At 46.6% G+C, this 22,125-nt stretch overlaps 4 non-coding genes across 4 annotated transcripts; all 4 read right to left on the bottom strand.

Annotated features, from left to right (window-relative positions):
- Positions 1 to 3,183: 3,183 nt before the first annotated feature.
- On the bottom strand, positions 3,184 to 3,266 carry TRNAL-CAG (transfer RNA leucine (anticodon CAG)). Its single transcript has one exon. It is a non-coding gene; the product is annotated as a tRNA-Leu (tRNA).
- Positions 3,267 to 4,400: 1,134 nt separating this feature from the next.
- On the bottom strand, positions 4,401 to 4,483 carry TRNAL-CAG (transfer RNA leucine (anticodon CAG)). The gene has a single exon. It is a non-coding gene; the product is annotated as a tRNA-Leu (tRNA).
- An 11,277-nt stretch (positions 4,484 to 15,760) lies between these two features.
- TRNAL-CAG (transfer RNA leucine (anticodon CAG)) lies at positions 15,761 to 15,843 on the bottom strand. The gene has a single exon. It is a non-coding gene; the product is annotated as a tRNA-Leu (tRNA).
- Positions 15,844 to 19,400: 3,557 nt separating this feature from the next.
- Positions 19,401 to 19,483, bottom strand: TRNAL-CAG (transfer RNA leucine (anticodon CAG)). The gene has a single exon. It is a non-coding gene; the product is annotated as a tRNA-Leu (tRNA).
- Between the last annotated feature and the right edge of the window lie 2,642 nt (positions 19,484 to 22,125).

The following is a 22,125-nucleotide window of genomic DNA, read 5'->3' as shown; positions in this document are numbered from 1 at the left end:
TCTGAGACAAGGACTTGAACGGTACAGTTTGAGTCCTCGACCGCCATGCTCAAGGCGGGGTGCAAGAATTCGGGGTGGATTGACTGAATGTGGCATTTCTTGTTGTGTACTATTCTTGTATACTGGTTTAGTATAGTATATTTTTTTTTAGCAGCTATGTTTGTTTTGTATTGGTTAAGGAGAAATGTTGTGTTCGTCATGGGCACGCCTATGATGCACACCAAGGGAGGTAGGGAGTGTTAGTCTCCCCCGAGTTTTGGAGTTGGATGGTAGGCGCGGTGACGTGGAACCGGAGAGAATAAAAGGTCAGGGAAGGTGTTCCTCGTGGCCAATGACTCTATATTATTCTCTGTGTATTTATTAAAACTTATTTGCAAAACAGGCACTGTGTGTGCACGATGCAACATACCCCTCCCATGCCCAGAATACAGAAGTTAAAAACTAGCTGTGATTGGGACGCAGGGGACCCTGGTGCCACTGAACCTTCTGCACTGTGAACCTGCTGAACTATGGACAGCTGTGCTTTTGATATGTAGGGTCGAAACCTTTATCTCGGCCCCTCTATCAGGATTTGTTGAAGATGCTGTGATTTCCTGCTTTACCGATTTACTGCGATTTAGCCAACTTCAGGCAATTAGTGCAAGCAACGGACAATAGATCTTATCGATAATTTACAGAAACTGTTGACATTGTTTTTGATAAGGGTGCTTGGAAAAAAAAGGCCAAAAATGTATCCACCTCGCAAAGACACTTGTCAGAAGAGGGGTTTGAACCCTCGTCTCCAAGGGAGACTGTGACCTGAACGCAGCACTTTAGACCACCCGGCCATCCTGACACTCTTGACACCAGACTGATGGCTCAATTTCCAGCTTATAAACCAAAATGGGTGCCATGTACTGAGTGAATGTTGTTTAATGTCCTCTGTATTTTCAATTCCAGACCTTCCTGCTCAGGGAAACAGTGGGATCTGAAGCTGATGAAGGAGAGAGGATGGATCATCCTGACAGTGGATCCGGTGGTGACTGCTAATAATTCTCAATCATCTAATACATGGGGTGTGGACATGCTGAATTTTGAGCCAGTGCACATGGCCGGTGGTGACTGCTACTAATTCTCAATCATCTACTACAGGGGGTGTGGACATGCAGAATTTGGAGCCAGTTCAAGATTCAGATCAGGAGGTGCCTGGCTCCATACCAATCAACTCAGTGCCTCTGAGACAAGGACTTGAACGGTACAGTTTGAGTCCTCGACCGCCATGCTCAACGCGGCTGCAAGGATTCGGGGTGGATTGACTGAATGTGGTATTTATTGTTGTGTACTATTCTTGTATACTGGATTAGTATAGTATCTTTTTTTTGAGCAGCTATGTTTGTTTTGTATTGGTTAAGGAGAAATGTTCTGTTGGTCATGGGCACGCCCATGATGCACACCAAGGGAGGTAGGGAGTGTTAGTCTCCCCCGAGTTTTGGAGTTGGATGGTAGGTGCGGTGATGTGGAATCGGAGAGAATAAAAGGTAGGGGAAGGTGTTCCTCGTGGCCAAAGACTCCATATTATTCTTTGTGTATTTATTAAAACTTCTCTGCAAAACAGGCACTGTGTGTGCACGACGCAACACCCCCACCCCTCCCATCCCCTGAATACAGAAGTTAAAAACCAGCTCTGATTGGGACGCAGGGGACCCTGGTGCCACTGAACCTTCTGCACTGTGAACCTGCTGAACTATTGACAGCTGCGCTTTTGATATGTAGGGTCGAAACCTTTATCTCGGCCCCTCTATCACGATTTGTTGAAGATGCTGTGATTTCCTGCTTTAACGATTTACTGCGATTTAGCCAACTTCAGGCAATTAGTGCAAGCAACGGAAAATAGATCTTATCGATAATTTACAGAAAATGTTGACATTGTTTTTGATACGGTGCTTGGGAAAAAAAAGTCCAAAAATGTATCCACCTCGCAAAATACACTTGTCAGAAGTGGGATTTGAACCCACACCTCCAAGGGAGGCTGCCACCTGAACGCAGCACCTTAGACCACTCGGCCATCCTGACACTCTTCACCCCTCGCTCATGGCTCAATTTTGAGCGTATAAACCAAAATGAGTGAGATGTACTGAGTGAATGTTGTTTAATGTCCTCTGTATTTTGAATTCCAGACCTTCCTGCTCAGGGAAACAGTGGGATCTGAAGCTGATGAAGGAGAGAGGATGGATCATCCTGACAGTGAATCCGGTGGTGACTGCTACTAGTTCTCAATCATCGACTACATGGGGTGTGGACATGCAGAAGTTTGAGCCAGTGCACATGGCCGGTGGTGACTGCTACTAATTCTCAATCATCTACTACAAGGGGTGTGGACATGCAGAATTTGGAGCCAGTTCAAGATTCAGATCAGGAGGTGCCTGGCTCCATACCAATCAACTCACTGCCTCTGAGACAAGGACTTGAACGGTACAGTTTGAGTCCTCGACCGCCATGCTCAACGCGGCTGCAAGGATTCGGGGTGGATTGACTGAATGTGGCAATTCTTGTTGTGTACTATTCTTGTATACTGGATTAGTATAGTATCTTTTTTTTGAGCAGCTATGTTTGTTTTGTATTGGTTAAGGAGAAATGTTGTGTTCGTCATGGGCACGCCTATGATGCACACCAAGGGAGGTAGGGAGTGTTAGTCTCCCCTGAGTTTTGGAGTTGGATGGTAGGCGTGGTGAAGTGGAACCGGAGAGAATAAAAGGTCAGGGAAGGTGTTCCTCGTGGCCAATGACTCTATATTATTCTCTGTGTATTTATTAAAACTTATCTGCGAAACAGGCACCGTGTGTGCACGATGCAACACACCCCTCTCATGCCCTGAATACAGAAGTTAAAAACCAGCTGTGATTGGGACGCAGGGGACCCTGGTGCCACTGAACATTCTGCACTGTGAACCTGCTGAACTATTGACAGCTGCGCTCTTGATATGTAGGGTCGAAACCTTTATCTCTGCCCCTCTATCACGATTTGTTGAAGATGCTGTGATTTCCTGCTTTACGGATTTACTGCGATTTAGCCAACTTCAGGAAATTAGTGCAAGCAACGGACAATAGATCTTATCGATAATTTACAGAAACTGTTGACATTGTTTTTGATACGGGTGCTTGGAAAAAAATAGTCAAAAAATGTATCCACCTCGCAGAAGACACTTGTCAGAAGTGGGATTCGAACCCACGCCTCCAAAGGAGACTGCGACCTGAACGCAGCACCTTAGACCACTCGGCCATCCTGACACTCTTGATAGTGCACTGATGGCTCAATTTCCAGCTTTTAAACCAAAATGAGTGCCATGTACTGAGTGAATGTTGTTTAATGTCCTCTGTATTTTCAATTCCAGACCTTCCTGCTCAGGGAAACAGTGGGATCTGAAGCTGATGAAGGAGAGAGGATGGATCATCCTGACAGTGGATCCGGTGGTGACTGCTACTAATTCTCAATCATCTACTACATGGGGTGTGGACATGCTGAATTTTGAGCCAGTGCACATGGCCGGTGGTGACTGCTACTAATTCTCAATCATCTACTACAGGGGGTGTGGACATGCAGGATTTGAAGCCAGTTCAAGATTCAGATCAGGAGGTGCCTGGCTCCATACCAATCAACTCAGTGCCTCTGAGACAAGGACTTGAACGGTACAGTTTGAGTCCTCGACCGCCATGCTCAACGCGGCTGCAAGGATTCGGGGTGGATTGACTGAATGTGGTGTTTATTGTTGTGTACTATTCTTGTATACTGGATTAGTATAGTATCTTTTTTTTTAGCAGCTATGTTTGTTTTGTATTGGTTAAGGAGAAATGTTGTGTTCGTCATGGGCACGCCCATGATGCACACCAGGCGAGGTAGGGAGTGTTAGTCTCCCCCGAGTTTTGGAGTTAGATGTCAGGTGCGGTGATGTGGAATCGGAGAGAATAAAAGGTAGGGGAAGGTGTTCCTCGTGGGCAAAGACTCCATATTATTCTTTGTGTATTTATTAAAACTTCTCTGCAAAACAGGCACTGTGTGTGCACGACGCAACTCCCCCACCCCTCCCATCCCCTGAATACAGAAGTTAAAAACCAGCTCTGATTGGGACGCAGGGGACCCTGGTGCCACTGAACCTTCTGCACTGTGAACCTGCTGAACTATTGACAGCTGCGCTTTTGATATGTAGGGTCGAAACCTTTATCTCGGCCCCTCTATCACGATTTGTTGAAGATGCTGTGATTTCCTGCTTTACCGATTTACTGCGATTTAGCCAACTTCAGGCAATTAGTGCAAGCAACGGAAAATAGATCTTATCGATAATTTACAGAAACTGTTGACATTGTTTTTGATACGGAGCTTGGGAAAAAAAAGTCCAAAAATGTATCCACCTCGCAAAATACACTTGTCAGAAGTGGGATTCGAACCCACGCCTCCAAAGGAGACTGCGACCTGAACGCAGCACCTTAGACCACTCGGCCATCCTGACACTCTTGACAGTGTAGTGATGGCTCAATTTCCAGCTTATAAACCAAAATGAGTGCCATGTACTGAGTGAATGTTATTTAATGTCCTCTGTATTTTCAATTCCAGACCTTCCTGCTCAGGGAAACAGTGGGATCTGAAGCTGATGAAGGAGAGAGGATGGATCATCCTGACAGAGGACCCTGTGGTGACTGCTACTAATTCTCAATCATCTACTACATGGGGTGTGGACTTGCAGAATTTTGAGCCAGTGCATATGGCCGGTGGTGACTGCTTCTAATTCTCAATCATCTACTACAGGGGGTGTGGACATGCAGAATTTGAAGCCAGTTCAAGATTCAGATTAGGAGGTGCCTGGCTCCATACCAATCAACTCAGTGCCTCTGAGACAAGGACTTGAACGGTACAGTTTGAGTCCTCGACCGCCATGCTCAACGCGGCTGCAAGGATTCGGGGTGGATTGACTGAATGTGGTATTTATTGTTGTGTACTATTCTTGTATACTGGATTAGTATAGTATCTTTTTTTTGAGCAGCTATGTTTGTTTTGTATTGGTTAAGGAGAAATGTTGTGTTCGTCATGGGCACGCCCATGATGCACACCAGGCGAGGTAGGGAGTGTTAATCTCCCTTGAGTTTTGGAGTTAGATGTCAGGTGCGGTGATGTGGAATCGGAGAGAATAAAAGGTTGGGGAAGGTGTTCCTCGTGGCCAAAGACTCCATATTATTCTTTGTGTATTTATTAAAACTTCTCTGCAAAACAGGCACTGTGTGTGCACGACGCAACACCCCCACCCCTCCCATCCCCTGAATACAGAAGTTAAAAACCAGCTCTGATTGGGACGCAGGGGACCCTGGTGCCACTGAACCTTCTGCACTGTGAACCTGCTGAACTATTGACAGCTGCGCTTTTGATATGTAGGGTCGAAACCTTTATCTCGGCCCAACTATCACGATTTGTTGAAGATGCTGTGATTTCCTGCTTTACTGATTTACTGCGATTTAGCCAACTTCAGGCAATTAGTGCAAGCAACGGAAAATAGATCTTATCGATAATTTACAGAAACTGTTGACATTGTTTTTGATACGGTGCTTGGGAAAAAAAAGTCCAAAAATGTATCCACCTCGCAAAATACACTTGTCAGAAGTGGGATTTGAATCCACACCTCCAAGGGAGGCTGCGACCTGAACGCAGCACCTTAGACCACTCGGCCATCCTGACACTCTTCACACCTCGCTCATGGCTCAATTTCGAGCGTATAAACCAAAATGAGTGCCATGTACTGAGTGAATGTTGTTTAATGTCCTCTGTATTTTCAATTCCAGACCTTCCTGCTCAGGGAAACAGTGGGATTTGAAGCTGATGAAGGAGAGAGGATGGATCATCCTGACAGTGAATCCGGTGGTGACTGCTACTAATTCTCAATCATCGACTACATGGGGTGTGGACATGCAGAATTTTGAGCCAGTGCACATGGCCGGTGGTGACTGCTACTAATTCTCAATCATCTACTACAGGCGGTGTGGACATGCAGAATTTGGAGCCAGTTCAAGATTCAGATCAGGAGGTGCCTGGCTCCATACCAATCAACTCAGTGCCTCTGAGACAAGGACTTGAACGGTACAGTTTGAGTCCTCGACCGCCATGCTCAACGCGGCTGCAAGGATTCGGGGTGGATTGACTGAATGTGGCATTTCTTGTTGTGTACTATTCTTGTATACTGGATTAGTATAGTATCTTTTTTTTGAGCAGCTATGTTTGTTTTGTATTGGTTAAGGAGAAATGTTGTGTTCGTCATGGGCATGCCTATGATGCACACCAAGGGAGGTAGGGAGTGTTAGTCTCCCCCGAGTTTTGGAGTTGGATGGTAGGCGCGGTGACGTGGAACCGGAGAGAATAAAAGGTCAGGGAAGGTGTTCCTCGTGGCCAATGACTCTATATTATTCTCTATGTATTTATTAAAACGTATTTGCGAAACAGGCACTGTGTGTGCACGATGCAACACACCCCTCCCATGCCCAGAATACAGAAGTTAAAAACCAGCTCTGATTGGGACGCAGGGGACCCTGGTGCCACTGAACCTTCTGCACTGTGAACCTGCTGAACTATTGACAGCTGCGCTTTTGATATGTAGGGTCGAAACCTTTATCTCTGCCCCTCTATCACGATTTGTTGAATGTTGGAAAATGGGTTATTGGTAGGGCAGGTAGGTACCTACACCTAGCAACAAGCCACTAACCTCTACCTAGGTACAGTTAGGTCTCAGTAAATTAATCCCAGCTCAACCCTTGGTAGCTTGGCAACGAGCGTCAAGGCTTAACTTAGGAGACAAAGTGTAAAGCATTCAAATATCACAAAACAGTAATTAAATAAAACACAGGAAACAGTTTAAAAATCCAAAACCAATTTATAAAAATAGCTTATATTTTTATCTTTAAAATGACACAAAAACGATTAAAATCGGTTCAGGGGAACCGGAGATATGAATTTTTAAAGTATTATTATTTTCTAGCGCTTAGAAACAAAAAGCGCCAATCGGGTCATCTGGTTGCACCAGGACCGGGGCAAAGTCAAACTTTCAGGCCGACCGCGATGGAGCCCTGCTCGGCTACAAGTCGCGGGAGGCCTCGGTTAAAAAGTTACCTTCTGACTTAGTCTCTTTTTTGATGTTTTTCTTCCCCGGGACGAACCTGCCAGTTGAATCCGACCTCCTGGAGCCCTTATCCGGATACGCGAAGTCGGTTTCCTGGGTGGTGATTTTTACCTTCGGACTTAGTCGTTTTTTCGAGATGAAAATCCTTCGACCGGGGTAAACCTGGATCTTGATCCGACGTCCGTGGAGCCCTTCTCGGATTCGATGGCTGGGAGGTCCCGGTCAACTTTTTACGTTCGGACTTAGTCTCTTTTTTGGATGTTTTTCTTTACCGGGACGAACCACGAAGTCAGGCCGCGTCGCGGTTGAGGCAAGCCGGCTAGAATTTCCGCGGCGGGTCGGTCCCTCTCTGGAGCTTTTTTCCAAAAATTCTCAAATCTTTTCCAAACTTCTGGGGCTTCACCCAGATGTTCTTTTAAGGTTCTTTTGGGGTCCACAGCTCACCCCAAGGGTCCAGAAGTTCTGTGATGGTCCTTGGGGGGTGCGGACTTCAACTCCCAGAATGCATCTGGCGCAAACTCCTTTTTGGCCACTGGACAGTGGTCAGCTGTTCGCTTTCTTCAGGAGTTCGTGCAGGGGACTCTGGTTTAGCAATTTTTCACCTGTAGCAAACAGGGAGTCCCTCCTTGAACCAGTTGAAGCCAGGCAAAGTCCTTCTTGTGGTGAAGCCCAAGTGTGCAGCTGGTGCAGTCCTTCTGAGTGCAGGGTCCAGGTGCAGGCCAGGGGTCCAGCAGGGCAGTCCTTCTTCTTCCTTAGTTCCTTTCTTGTTGAATTCTGGAGGGAATCTGAGGTGTGGGGTCAGGTCTGCCAGTTTTATCCTTGCTCCTGGGTGAAAAGCAGGGGGGTCCTGATCCTCCAATCAGGTACAGGGTCGTCCCCCTGTGATGACCACTTCCTGGGAAGTGTGGCAAAAATCCATCCCAAAAGGCAACAGTCTCCAAAAATCCAACATGGCTGAATCTGATTTTTGGAGGTTACATCTGGCTGAGCCCACCCACTGGTGTGGCTAAAAATCATAAACACACCCCTCTCCTGCCCTCTCCTAATCTAATCAAGGGGGCACCTAGTTGTCTGGGGTTGCAGGATGTGGGGGTGTTGCTGGATGCTCCAAATGTCCTTCTCTGCCTTTGAAGACCAGTTTGGCCGCCCTCCCCCTTCCTGCCTCACCATCTGCTGAGGGGAGATTCTCTCCCCCAAGCACATTCCTTTGTGTGAAGTCAGGCCACTTCACACCTCATCAAGGCAGCCTGGCAGAAGCTGCTGCAGGCTGGCCAATCAGAGCACAGCAGCAAAAACAATGCAGAGCTGAAATTGGCAACTTTTTAGGTAAAGTCTAAACTTTTTACCTGAACAAGTTATATTAAATCCAACAACTGGAAGTTGTGGGATTTATTACAACAATCAATTTGATACCAAATTCTTGGTATGTAACATTTAAGGAGACTTTAAAATTTAAAATAAAGTCTGCCCATTCTAGCCTATGAAGGCCATTTACTTCAATGAGGGAAAAACGAATTTGGCTGTTTTTACCTCACCAGGGCTTATAAATCTATTTTTATAAAGTCCCTGCTTATAGTTACATGGCACCCAGCCCTAGGGGCACATAGGGCACACCTTAGGGGTGACTTATATGTAAAAATAAGGTAGTTTAAGACTTTGGAAGTACCTTTAATTCCAAATTCGAATTTGCATATAACTTTAATTTAAAAGCAGCCAGCAAGGCAGGCCTGCCTTTAAAATGACACTGGGCACCTCAGCAGTGCACCTAGGTGTGCACCACCTATGCTGTGGTCCCTAAACCTACATGCCCTACCATATACTAGGGACTTATAGGTAGGTTAACTTAGCCAATTATAATTAGCCTAATTTGCATATCCATTTTACACAGAGCACATGCCCTGGGACTGGTTAGCAGTACCCAGGGCACTATCAAAGTCAGGAAAACACCAGCAAAAAGAGGAAAATGGGGGCAAAAAGTTATGGGGCCTCTGCAATCAGCCCTGTTTTCTCACACAACCCCCCCCCCCCCAGCCCACACGCCCAGGAGACTCAGCCCAACCCTGGGAGAGTCTTCCTGGCTTGTTAGGCGAGGAAGACAGTAAAGAAAACTGTCTGTCCCTTTGCAGGGCCTACTCTGCCTTATATCCTCCTGTCAGGGTCACTCCCTATGGGTAGTGAAGCCATCCCAACAGTAAAAGGACCCAACTCAATCTGAAACTTTCCTCTAGGGGGGTCTTCCTCCTTTCTCTCTGCCAACTTGGGTAGTGAGGTGCCCACCTCCCCTACTCCAAACTTTGCTAGGGCAACACCTAGCTTACCCAAAGAGGTCACCCAACACTTGAGCAACCCCACCATGACCAATAGGGTCAGGGGGCCTACTTTGCTATTGGCCCTGGGGTCTGCCTCCCAGGCCAAGTACAGTGCTGCCAGGAAGGCTAGCACCCAGCAGAGGCTACTGACAGCTGTCAGTACCCAGAACCACACCCTGAGCTCTCCACTGACAGGTGGCTGAGCTGCTTTAGGGGCAACTTTGGGGTCCTGGCACCCCTCTTGCTGTCTAGAGTGGGGGGCTACCACCTCCTGTGGCAGGCACCCTCCTTCCACTCTCCCTTCTGTCAGTGCAGGGGCAACACCCTGCATCTGGACAGCTGCCTGACTACTCAGGACTTCCTTGGGGTCAGGTGAGGCCTCACCAGTGCCAACTCTGGGCTCCCCCCCTACTGGGGCAGAAGGCCTTTGGCTCCCTGGAACTCTCTTTAATAGTGGCCTACCCTTCCTTTTCTTCTTTCCTTTTCTTGGGGACCCCTGTCTCCTAACTGTAGGGACTGACTCCCCAGGACTTTGGGTTGGGGGGGCGCCCTGGGCGACCACCCCATCTGTGACCAGACTCACCTCTGGGAGGTCATTGCCCAGGATACAATCTAGGGGAAGGTCAGCACTGACTACCACCCTAATCCAGTCAAGGATACCCTCCCTCTCTAGGGGCACTATGGCTACAGGTTTGGAGGTGACCTCCCCTGTGGCTATCCTGACTTTCTTTGTCTTTCCTGGGACATACATGTCTGGGGTCACTAACCGGTCACTCACTATAGTGTGACTGGCACAGGTGTCTCTCAGGCCAGTGGTAGGGATCCCATTCACTTGAATGTGGTGGAAGTGCCTACTCCCACCCTCAGGGATCAACAGCTTACCATCTGGTCCTGTCTCCCAGCACAATGCTAGGAGGACTTCATCATCTGAGGAATCCTCCTCTATGGCTACACTGGACAGCCCAGTGCTAACCACCTTCTTTGGACAGGCTGCATCTCCTCTGAAGTGACCTGTCTGCTGACAGTCAAAGCAAGCCCTACTGTCCAAGAGTTTTTTTAACCCTGGGTCTCCCTGTCTCTGCTTGTCAGAGTGGGAGTGGGATTTACTCTCCTCCTTCTTAGGGTTCTGGGGTACAGAGGGAGTCTCTGTGGTGGGCTTACCACCTCCCTCCTTAGGTTTTTGGGGACCTGTCCCCCCCTTCTTGGAGTCTCCCCCCTGGGACTTGACAACCACCCTGGTTCTCAACCACTCATCAGCTGCCTCCCCTAGCTCTCTAGGGTTGGTCTGCTTAGAGTCCACTAGATGCTGGCGTAACCTTTCTTGGGTACAATTGGTCAAGATGTGCTCTCTCATGATCAGATTGTATAACCCCTCATAAGTATCTACTTTGTTACCAATAATCCAGCCCTCTAGTGCCCTTAGTGAAATGTCCACAAAGTCAACCCAAGACTGGGTACTGACCTTCTGGGTGTCCCTGAACTTCATTCTATATTGCTCTGGGGTCAGACCAAACTTCTTGGCTAAGCACCTCTTCATACTAGGGTATGAATCTGCCTCCTCCCCCCTTAAGGTCAGAAGCCTATCCCTCCCTGAGTTGGGGACCAACTCCCACAAAAGGGAACCCCAGTATTGAGGCCTAACCCTTCTCATTTGGAGTGCCCTCTCAAAGGCCCCCAGCCACTTATCTATGTCATCCCCCTCTACATAAGCAGGAACTACCCCCTTGGGTAATCTGGGGCAAACTCCCCCACCCATGGACACCTCAGCTTCTTTATCGCTGCTTCCATCTCTTTTCTCTTTGTATGCCAACTTTTTCTTTTCTAGGGCCAGCTTCTCTGCTTCCAAAGCTATGTATGCTAGCTGGGCCTCCAGCTCTCTTTCTCTGATGGATGGGTTCTCTCCTCCTGAAAGGACCCCCTTCCCACCACTAGCTTTGGATCTGCCCCTAGTGACTGTGTTTACTGAGGACCGTTCTTCCTCATCCTCATTTGGGCTCAGATGCCTTCCCTCCCCTGAGTGGTTAGAGCTTGCATCCTCCCTTCTTTCTCCCTCCTCTGGAGCTTCTTCTGACTCTACCTCTTGGGCCTCAGCCCATGCTGTCAGGGATGTGATCAGGATTTGCTTCCTGAGATCAGTGGTTGCAGGCAACCCTCTTTCAATACACAACCCCCTAAGCTGGACTACTGTCAGTGTGGGTAGGCTAGCCAGATCAAGCTCCATGGTTCCCTAGTTTTGTGTCAACAAAAACTTTTTGCAAAAATTGGAAACAAGAATTTAGAAAAATTACAAAAATTCAATAATTGAAATTAATCCAAATTAAAAATTAAAAACAATTTTTGCACTAGGACAATTTAAAGGATTTTTAATTTGTTTTACCTAAAACTGTAACGTGATATTGAACACAAGTACAGGATCCCGTCGCTGCTTCCAATTATGTTGGAAAATGGGTTATTGGTAGGGCAGGTAGGTACCTACACCTAGCAACAAGCCACTAACCTCCACCTAGGTACAGTTAGGTCTCAGTAAATTAATCCCAGTTCAACCCTTGGTAGCTTGGCAACGAGCGTCAAGGCTTAACTTAGGAGACAAAGTGTAAAGCATTCAAATATCACAAAACAGTAATTAAATAAAACACAGGAAACAGTTTAAAAATCCAAAACCAATTTATAAAAATAGCTTATATTTTTATCTTTAAAATGACACAAAAACGATTAAAATCGGTTCAGGGGAACCGGAGATATGAATTTTTAAAGTATTATTATTTTCTAGCGCTTAGAAACAAAAAGCGCCAATCGGGTCATCTGGTTGCACCAGGACCGGGGCAAAGTCAAACTTTGAGGCCGACCGCGATGGAGCCCTGCTCGGCTACAAGTCGCGGGAGGACTCGGTTAAAAAGTTACCTTCTGACTTAGTCTCTTTTTTTGATGTTTTTCTTCCCCGGGACGAACCTGCCAGTTGAATCCGACCTCCTGGAGCCCTTGTCCGGATACGCGAAGTCGGTTTCCTCGGTGGTGATTTTTACCTTCGGACTTAGTCGTTTTTTCGAGATGAAAATCCTTCGACCGGGGTAAACCTGGATCTTGATCCGACGTCCGTGGAGCCCTTCTCGGATTCAATGGCTGGGAGGTCCCGGTCAACTTTTTACGTTCGGACTTAGTCTCTTTTTTGGATGTTTTTCTTTACCGGGACGAACCACGAAGTCAGGCCGGGTCGCGGTTGAGGCAAGCCGGCTAGAATTTCCGCGGTGGGTCGGTCCCTCTCTGGAGCTTTTTTCCAAAAATTCTCAAATCTTTTCCAAACTTCTGGGGCTTCACCCAGATGTTCTTTTAAGGTTCTTTTGGGGTCCACAGCTCACCCCAAGGGTCCAGAAGTTCTGTGATGGTCCTTGGGGGGTGCGGACTTCAACTCCCAGAATGCACCTGGCGCAAACTCCTTTTTGGCCACTGGACAGTGGTCAGCTGGTCGCTTTCTTCAGGAGTTGGTGCAGGGGACTCTGGTTTAGCAATTTTTCACCTGTAGCAAACAGGGAGTCCCTCCTTGAACCAGTTGAAGCCAGGCAAAGTCCTTCTTGTGGTGAAGCCCAAGTGTGCAGCTGGTGCAGTCCTTCTGAGTGCAGGGTCCAGGTGCAGGCCAGGGGTCCAGCAGGGCAGTCCTTCTTCTTCTTTAGTTCCTTTCTTGTTGAATTCTGGAGGGGATCTGAGGTGTGGGGTCAGGTCTGCCAGTTTTATCCTTGCTCCTGGGTGAAAAGCAGGGGGGTCCTGATCCTCCAATCAGGTACAGGGTCGTCCCCCTGTGATGACCACTTCCTGGGAAGTGTGGCAAAAATCCATCCCAAAAGGCAACAGTCTCCAAAAATCCAACATGGCTGAATCTGATTTTTGGAGGTTACATCTGGCTGAGCCCACCCACTGGTGTGGCTAAAAATCATAAACACACCCCTCTCCTGCCCTCTCCTAATCTAATCAAGGGGGCACCTAGTTGTCTGGGGTTGCAGGATGTGGGGGTGTTGCTGGATGCTCCAAATGTCCTTCTCTGCCTTTGAAGACCAGTTTGGCCGCCCTCCCCCTTCCTGCCTCACCATCTGCTGAGGGGAGATTCTCTCCCCCAAGCACATTCCTTTGTGTGAAGTCAGGCCACTTCACACCTCATCAAGGCAGCCTGGCAGAAGCTGCTGCAGGCTGGCCAATCAGAGCACAGCAGCAAAAACAATGCAGAGCTGAAATTGGCAACTTTTTAGGTAAAGTCTAAACTTTTTACCTGAACAAGTTATATTAAATCCAACAACTGGAAGTTGTGGGATTTATTACAACAATCAATTTGATACCAAATTCTTGGTATGTAACATTTAAGGAGACTTTAAAATTTAAAATAAAGTCTGCCCATTCTAGCCTATGAAGGCCATTTACTTCAATGAGGGAAAAACGAATTTGGCTGTTTTTACCTCACCAGGGCTTATAAATCTATTTTTATAAAGTCCCTGCTTATAGTTACATGGCACCCAGCCCTAGGGGCACATAGGGCACACCTTAGGGGTGACTTATATTTAAAAATAAGGTAGTTTAAGACTTTGGAAGTACCTTTAATTCCAAAGTCGAATTTGCATATAACTTTAATTTAAAAGCAGCCAGCAAGGCAGGCCTGCCTTTAAAATGACACTGGGCACCTCAGCAGTGCACCTAGGTGTGCACCACCTATGCTGTGGTCCCTAAACCTACATGCCCTACCATATACTAGGGACTTATAGGTAGGTTAACTTAGCCAATTATAATTAGCCTAATTTGCATATCCATTTTACACAGAGCACAGGCCCTTGGACTGGTTAGCAGTACCCAGGGCACCATCAAAGTCAGGAAAACACCAGCAAAAAGAGGAAAATGGGGGCAAAAAGTTATGGGGCCTCTGCAATCAGCCCTGTTTTTTCACATTGAAGATGCTGTGATTTCCTGCTTTACCGATTTACTGCGATTTAGCCAACTTCAGGCAATTAGTGCAAGCAACAGACAATAGATCTTATCGATAATTTACAGAAACTGTTGACATTGTTTTTGATACGGGTGCTTGGAAAAAAAAAGTCAAAAAATGTATCCACCTCGCAAAAGACACTTGTCAGAAGTGGGATTCGAACCCACGCCTCCAAAGGAGACTTTGACCTGAACGCAGCGCCTTAGACCACTCGGCCATCCTGACACTCTTGACAGTGCTCTGATGGCTCAATTTCCAGCTTATAAACCAAAATGAGTGCCATGTACTGAGTGAATGTTGTTTAATGTCCTCTGTATTTTCAATTCCAGACCTTCCTGCTCAGGGAAACAGTGGGATCTGAAGCTGATGAAGGAGAGAGGATGGATCATCCTGACAGTGGATCCGGTGGTGACTGCTACTAATTCTCAATCATCTACTACATGGGGTGTGGACATGCTGAATTTTGAGCCAGTGCACATGGCCGGTGGTGACTGCTACTAATTCTCAATCATCTACTACAGGGGGTGTGGACATGCAGAATTTGGAGCCAGTTCAAGATTCAGATCAGGAGGTGCCTGGCTCCATACCAATCAACTCAGTGCCTCTGAGACAAGGACTTGAACGGTACAGTTTGAGTCCTCGACCGCCATGCTCAACACGGCTGCAAGGATTCGGGGTGGATTGACTGAATTTGGCATTTCTTGTTGTGTACTATTCTTGTATACTGGATTAGTATAGTATCTTTTTTTTTAGCAGCTATGTTTGTTTTGTATTGGTTAAGGAGAAATGTTGTGTTCGTCATGGGCACGCCTATGATGCACACCAAGGGAGGTAGGGAGTGTTAGTCTCCCCCGAGTTTTGGAGTTGGATGGTAGGCGCGGTGACGTGGAACCGGAGAGAATAAAAGGCCAGGGAAGGTGTTCCTCGGGGTCAATGACTCTATATTATTCTCTGTGTATTTATTAAAACTTATCTGCGAAACAGGCACCATGTGTGCACGATACAACACACCCCTCCCATGCCCTGAATACAGAAGTTAAAAACCAGCTGTGATTGGGACGCAGGGGACCCTGGTGCCACTGAACCTTCTGCACTGTGAACCTGCTGAACTATTGACAGCTGCGCTCTTGATATGTAGGGTCAAAACCTTTATCTCTGCCCCTCTATCACGATTTGTTGAAGATGCTGTGATTTCCCGCTTTACCGATTTATTGGGATTTAGCCAACTTCAGGAAATTAGTGCAAGCAACGGACAATAGATCTTATCGATAATTTACAGAAACTGTTGACAATGTTTTTGATACAGGTGCTTGGAAAAAAAAAGTCAAAAAATGTATCCACCTCGCAAAAGACACTTGTCAGAAGTGGGATTCGAACCCACACCTCCAAAGGAGACTGCGACCTGAACGCAGCGCCTTAGACCACTCGGCCATCCTGACACTCTTGACACTGCACTAATGGCTCAATTTCCAGCTTATAAACCAAAATGAGTGCCATGTACTGAGTGAATTTTGTTTAATGTCCTCTGTATTTTCAATTCCAGACCTTCCTGCTCAGGGAAACAGTGGGATCTGAAGCTGATGAAGGAGAGAGGATGGATCATCCTGACAGTGGACCCTGTGGTGACTGCTACTAATTCTCAATCATCTACTACATGGGGTGTGGACTTGCAGAATTTTGAGCCAGTGCATATGGCCGGTGGTGACTGCTACTAATTCTCAATCATCTACTACAGGGGGTGTGGACATGCAGAATTTGGAGCCAGTTCAAGATTCAGATCAGGAGGTGCCTGGCTCCATACCAATCAACTCAGTGCCTCTGAGACAAGGACTTGAACGGTACAGTTTGAGTCCTCGACCGCCATGCTCAACGCGGCTGCAAGGATTCGGGGTGGATTGACTGAATGTGGCATTTCTTGCTGTGTACAATTCTTGTATACTGGTTTAGTATAGTATCTTTTTTTTTAGCAGTTATGTTTGTTTTGTATTGGTTAAGGAGAAATGTTGTGTTCGTCATGGGCACGCCTATGATGCACACCAAGGGAGGTAGGGAGTGTTAGTCTCCCCCGAGTTTTGGAGTTGGATGGTAGGCGCGGTGACGTGGAACTGGAGAGAATAAAAGGTCAGGGAAGGTGTTCCTCGTGGCCAATGACTCTATATTATTCTCTGTGTATTTATTAAAACTTATTTGCGAAACAGGCACTGTGTGTGCACGATGCAACACACCCCTCCCATGCCCAGAATACAGAAGTTAAAAACCAGCTGTGATTGGGATGCAGGGGACCCTGGTGCCACTGAACCTTCTGCACTGTGAACCTGCTGAACTATTGACTGCTGTGCTTTTGATATGTAGGGTCGAAACCTTTATCTCGGCCCCTCTATCACGATTTGTTGAAGATGCTGTGATTTCCTGCTTTACAGATTTACTGCGATTTAGCCAACTTCAGGCAATTAGTGCAAGCAACGGACAATAGATCTTATCGATAATTTACAGAAACTTTTGACATTGTTTTTGATAAGGGTGCTTGGAAAAAAAAGTCCAAAAATGTATCCACCTCGTAAAGACACTTATCAGAAGAGGGGTTTGAACCCATGTCTCCAAGGGAGACTGTGACCTGAATTTAGCACCTTAGACCACCTGGCCATCCTGACACTCTTGACACCAGACTGATGGCTCAATTTCCAGCTTATAAACCAAAATGAGTGCCATGTACTGAGTGAATGTTATTTAATGTCCTCTGTATTTTCAATTCCAGACCTTCCTGCTCAGGGAAACAGTGGGATCTGAAGCTGATGAAGGAGAGAGGATGGATCATCCTGACAGTGGACCCTGTGGTGACTGCTACTAATTCTCAATCATCTACTACATGGGGTGTGGATTTGCAGAATTTTGAGCCAGTGTATATGGCCGGTGGTGACTGCTACTAATTCTCAATCATCTACTACAGGGGGTGTGGACATGCAGAATGTGAAGCCAGTTCAAGATTCAGATCAGGAGGTGCCTGGCTCCATACCAATCAACTCTGCCTCTGAGACAAGGACTTGAACAGTACAGTTTGAGTCCTCGACCGCCATGCTCAACGCGGCTGCAAGGATTCGGGGTGGATTGACTGAATGTGGTATTTATTGTTGTGTACTATTCTTGTATACTGTATTAGTATAGTATCTTTTTTTTGAGCAGCTATGTTTGTTTTGTATTGGTTAAGGAGAAATGTTGTGTTTGTCATGGGCACGCCCATGATGCACACCAAGGGAGGTAGGGAGTGTTAGTCTCCCCCGAGTTTTGGAGTTGGATGTTAGGTGCGGTGATGTGGAATCGGAGAGATAAAAGGTAGGGGAAGGTGTTCCTCGTGGCCAAAGACTCCATATTATTCTTTGTGTATGTATTAAAACTTCTCTGCGAAACAGGCACTGTGTGTGCACGACGCAACACCCCCACCCCTACCATCCCCTGAATACAGAAGTTAAAAACCAGCTCTGATTGGGACGCAGGGGACCCTGGTGCCACTGAACCTTCTGCACTGTGAACCTGCTGAACTATTGACAGCTGCGCTTTTGATATGTAGGGTCGAAACCTTTATCTCGGCCCCTCTATTGCGATTTGTTGAAGATGCTGTAATTTCCTGCTTTACCGATTTACTGCGATTTAGCCAACTTCAGGCAATTAGTGCAAGCAACGGAAAATAGATCTTATCGATAATTTACGGAAACTGTTGACATTGTTTTTGATACGGTGCTTGGGAAAAAAAAGTCCAAAAATGTATCCACCTCGCAAAATACACTTGTCAGAAGTGGGATTTGAATCCACACCTCCAAGGGAGGCTGCGACTTCAACGCAGCGCCTTAGACCACTCGGCCATCCTGACACTCTTCACACCTCGCTCATGGCTCAATTTCGGGCGTATAAACCAAAATGAGTGCCATGTACTGAGTGAATGTTGTTTAATGTCCTCTGTATTTTCAATTCCAGACCTTCCTGCTCAGGGAAACAGTGGGATCTGAAGCTGATGAAGGAGAGAGGATGGATCATCCTGACAGTGAATCCGGTGGTGACTGCTACTAATTCTCAATCATCGACTACATGGGGTGTGGACATGCAGAAGTTTGAGCCAGTGCACATGGCCGGTGGTGACTGCTACTAATTCTCAATCATCTACTACGAGGGGAGTGGACATGCAGAATTTGGAGCCAGTTCAAGATTCAGATCAGGAGGTGCCTGGCTCCATACCAATCAACTCAGTGCCTCTGAGACAAGGACTTGAACAGTACAGTTTGAGTCATCGACCGCCATGCTCAACGTGGCTGCAAGGATTCGGGGTGGATTGACTGAATGTGGCATTTCTTGTTGTGTACTATTCTTGTATACTGGATTAGTATAGTATCTTTTTTTTGAGCAGCTATGTTTGTTTTGTATTGGTTAAGGAGAAATGTTGTGTTCGTCATGGGCACGCCTATGATGCACACCAAGGAAGGTAGGGAGTGTTAGTCTCCCCCGAGTTTTGGAGTTGGATGGTAGGCGCGGTGACGTGGAACCGGAGAGAATAAAAGGGCAGGGAAGGTGTTTCTCGTGGCCAATGACTCTATATTATTCTATGTGTATTTATTAAAACTTATCTGCGAAACAGGCACCGTGTGTGCACAATGCAACACAGCCCTCCCATGCCCTGAATACAGAAGTTAAAAACCAGCTGTGATTGGGACGCAGGGGACCCTGGTGCCACTGAACCTTCTGCACTGTGAACCTGCTGAACTATTGACAGCTGCACTCTTGATATGTAGGGTCGAAACCTTTATCTCTGCCCCTCTATCACGATTTGTTGAAGATGCTGTGATTTCCCGCTTTACTGATTTACTGCGATTTAGCCAACTTCAGGAAATTAGTGCAAGCAATGGACAATAGATCTTATCGATAATTTACAGAAACTGTTGACATTGTTTTTGATACGGGTGCTTGGAAAAAAAAAGTCCAAAAATGTATCCACCTCGCAAAAGACACTTGTCAGAAGTGGGATTCGAACCCACACCTCCAAAGGAAACTGCGACCTGAACGCAGCGCCTTAGACCACTCGGCCATCCTGACACTCTTGACACTGCACTAATGGCTCAATTTCCAGCTTATAAACCAAAATGAGTGCCATGTACTGAGTGAATTTTGTTTAATGTCCTCTGTATTTTCAATTCCAGACCTTCCTGCTGAGGGAAACAGTGGGATCTGAAGCTGATGAAGGAGAGAGGATGGATCTTCCTGACAGTGGACCCTGTGGTGACTGCTACTAATTCTCAATCATCTACTACATGGGGTGTGGACTTGCAGAATTTTGAGCCAGTGCATATGGCCGGTGGTGACTGCTACTAATTCTCAATCATCTACTACAGGGGGTGTGGACATGCAGAATTTGGAGCCAGTTCAAGATTCAGATCAGGAGGTGCCTGGCTCCATACCAATCAACTCAGTGCCTCTGAGACAAGGACTTGAACGGTACAGTTTGAGTCCTCGACCGCCATGCTCAACGCGGCTGCAAGGATTCGGGGTGGATTGACTGAATGTGGTATTTATTGTTGTGTACTATTCTTGTATACTGGATTAGTATAGTATCTTTTTTTTTAGCAGCTATGTTTGTTTTGTATTGGTTAAGGAGAAATGTTGTGTTCGTCATGGGCACGCCTATGATGCACACCAAGGGAGGTAGGGAGTGTTAGTCTCCCTCGAGTTTTGGAGTTGGATGGTAGGCGCGGTGACGTGGAACCGGAGAGAATAAAAGGTCAGGGAAGGTGTTCCTCGTGGCCAATGACTCTATATTATTCTCTGTGAATTTATTAAAACTTATTTGCGAAACAGGCACTGTGTGTGCACGATGCAACACACCCCTCCCATGCCCAGAATACAGAAGATAAAAACCAGCTCTGATTGGGACGCAGGGGACCCTGGTGCCACTGAACCTTCTGCACTGTGAACCTGCTGAACTATTGACAGCTGCGCTTTTGATATGTAGGGTCGAAACCTTTATCTCGGCCCCTCTATCACGATTTGTTGAAGATGCTGTGATTTCCTGCTTTACCGATTTACTGCGATTTAGCCAACTTCAGGCAATTAGTGCAAGCAACGGAAAATAGATCTTATCGATAATTTACAGAAACTATTGACATTGTTTTTGATACGGTGCTTGGGAAAAAAAATCCAAAAATATATCCACCTCGCAAAACACACTTGTCAGAAGTGGGATTTGAACCCACACCTCCAAGGTAGGCTACGACCTGAACGCAGCACCTTAGACCACTCGGCCATCTTGACACTCTTCACACCTCGCTCATGGCTCAATTTCGAGCGTATAAACCAAAATGAGTGCCATGTACTGAGTGAATGTTGTTTAATGTCCTCTGTATTTTCAATTCCAGACCTTCCTGCTCAGGGAAACAGTGGGATCTGAAGCTGATGAAGGAGAGATGATGGATCATCCTGAAAGTGAATCCGGTGGTGACTGCTACTAGTTCTCAATCATCTACTACAAGGGGTGTGGACATGCAGAATTTGGAGCCAGTTCAAGATTCAGATCAGGAGGTGCCTGGCTCCATACCAATCAACTCAGTGCCTCTGAGACAAGGACTTGAACGGTACAGTTTGAGTCCCCGACCGCCATGCTCAACGCGGCTGCAAGGATTCGGGGTGGATTGACTGAATGTGGCATTTCTTGTTGTGTACTATTCTTGTATACTGGATTAGTATAGTATCTTTTTTTTGAGCAGCTATGTTTGTTTTGTATTGGTTAAGGAGAAATGTTGTGTTCGTCATGGGCACGCCTATGATGCACACCAAGGGAGGAAGGGAGTGTTAGTCTCCCCTGAGTTTTGGAGTTGGATGGTAGGCGCGGTGACGTGGAACCAGAGAGAATAAAAGGTATGGGAAGGTGTTCCTCGTGGCCAATGACTCTATATTATTCTCTGTGTATTTATTAAAACTTATCTGCGAAACAGGCACCGTGTGTGCACGATGCAACACACCCCTCCCATGCCCTGAATACAGAAGTTAAAAACCAGCTGTGATTGGGACGCAGGGGACCCTGGTGCCACTGAACCTTCTGCACTGTGAACCTGCTGAACTATTGACAGCTGCGCTCTTGATATGTAGGGTCGAAACCTTTATCTCTGCCCCTCTATCACGATTTGTTGAAGATGCTGTGATTTCCCGCTTTACTGATTTACTGCGATTTAGCCAACTTCAGGAAATTAGTGCAAGCAACGGACAATAGATCTTATCGATAATTTACAGAAACTGTTGACATTGTTTTTGATACGGGTGCTTGGAAAAAAAAAAGTCCAAAATTGTATCCACCTCGCAAAAGACACTTGTGAGAAGAGGGGTTTGAACCCATGTCTCCAAGGGAGACTGTGACCTGAATGCAGCACCTTAGACCACCCGGCCATCCTGACACTCTTGACACCAGACTGATGGCTCAATTTCCAGCTTATAAACCAAAATGAGTGCCAAGTACTGAGTGAATGTTATTTAATGTTCTCTGTATTTTCAATTCCAGACCTTCCTGCTCAGGGAAACAGTGGGATCTGAAGCTGATGAAGGAGAGAGGATGGAACATCCTGACAGTGGACCCTGTGGTGACTGCTACTAATTCTCAATCATCTACTACATGGGGTGTGGACTTGCAGAATTTTGAGCCAGTGCATATGGCCGGTGGTGACTGCTACTAATTCTCAATCATCTACTAC

This window comes from Pleurodeles waltl, unplaced genomic scaffold (assembly GCF_031143425.1).
Source record: "Pleurodeles waltl isolate 20211129_DDA unplaced genomic scaffold, aPleWal1.hap1.20221129 scaffold_39, whole genome shotgun sequence".
In the NCBI taxonomy this organism is placed as follows: Eukaryota; Metazoa; Chordata; class Amphibia; order Caudata; family Salamandridae; genus Pleurodeles; species Pleurodeles waltl.
The sequence above is the reverse complement of the archived record's forward strand: the minus strand, read 5'-3'. Positions and strand labels throughout refer to the sequence as shown.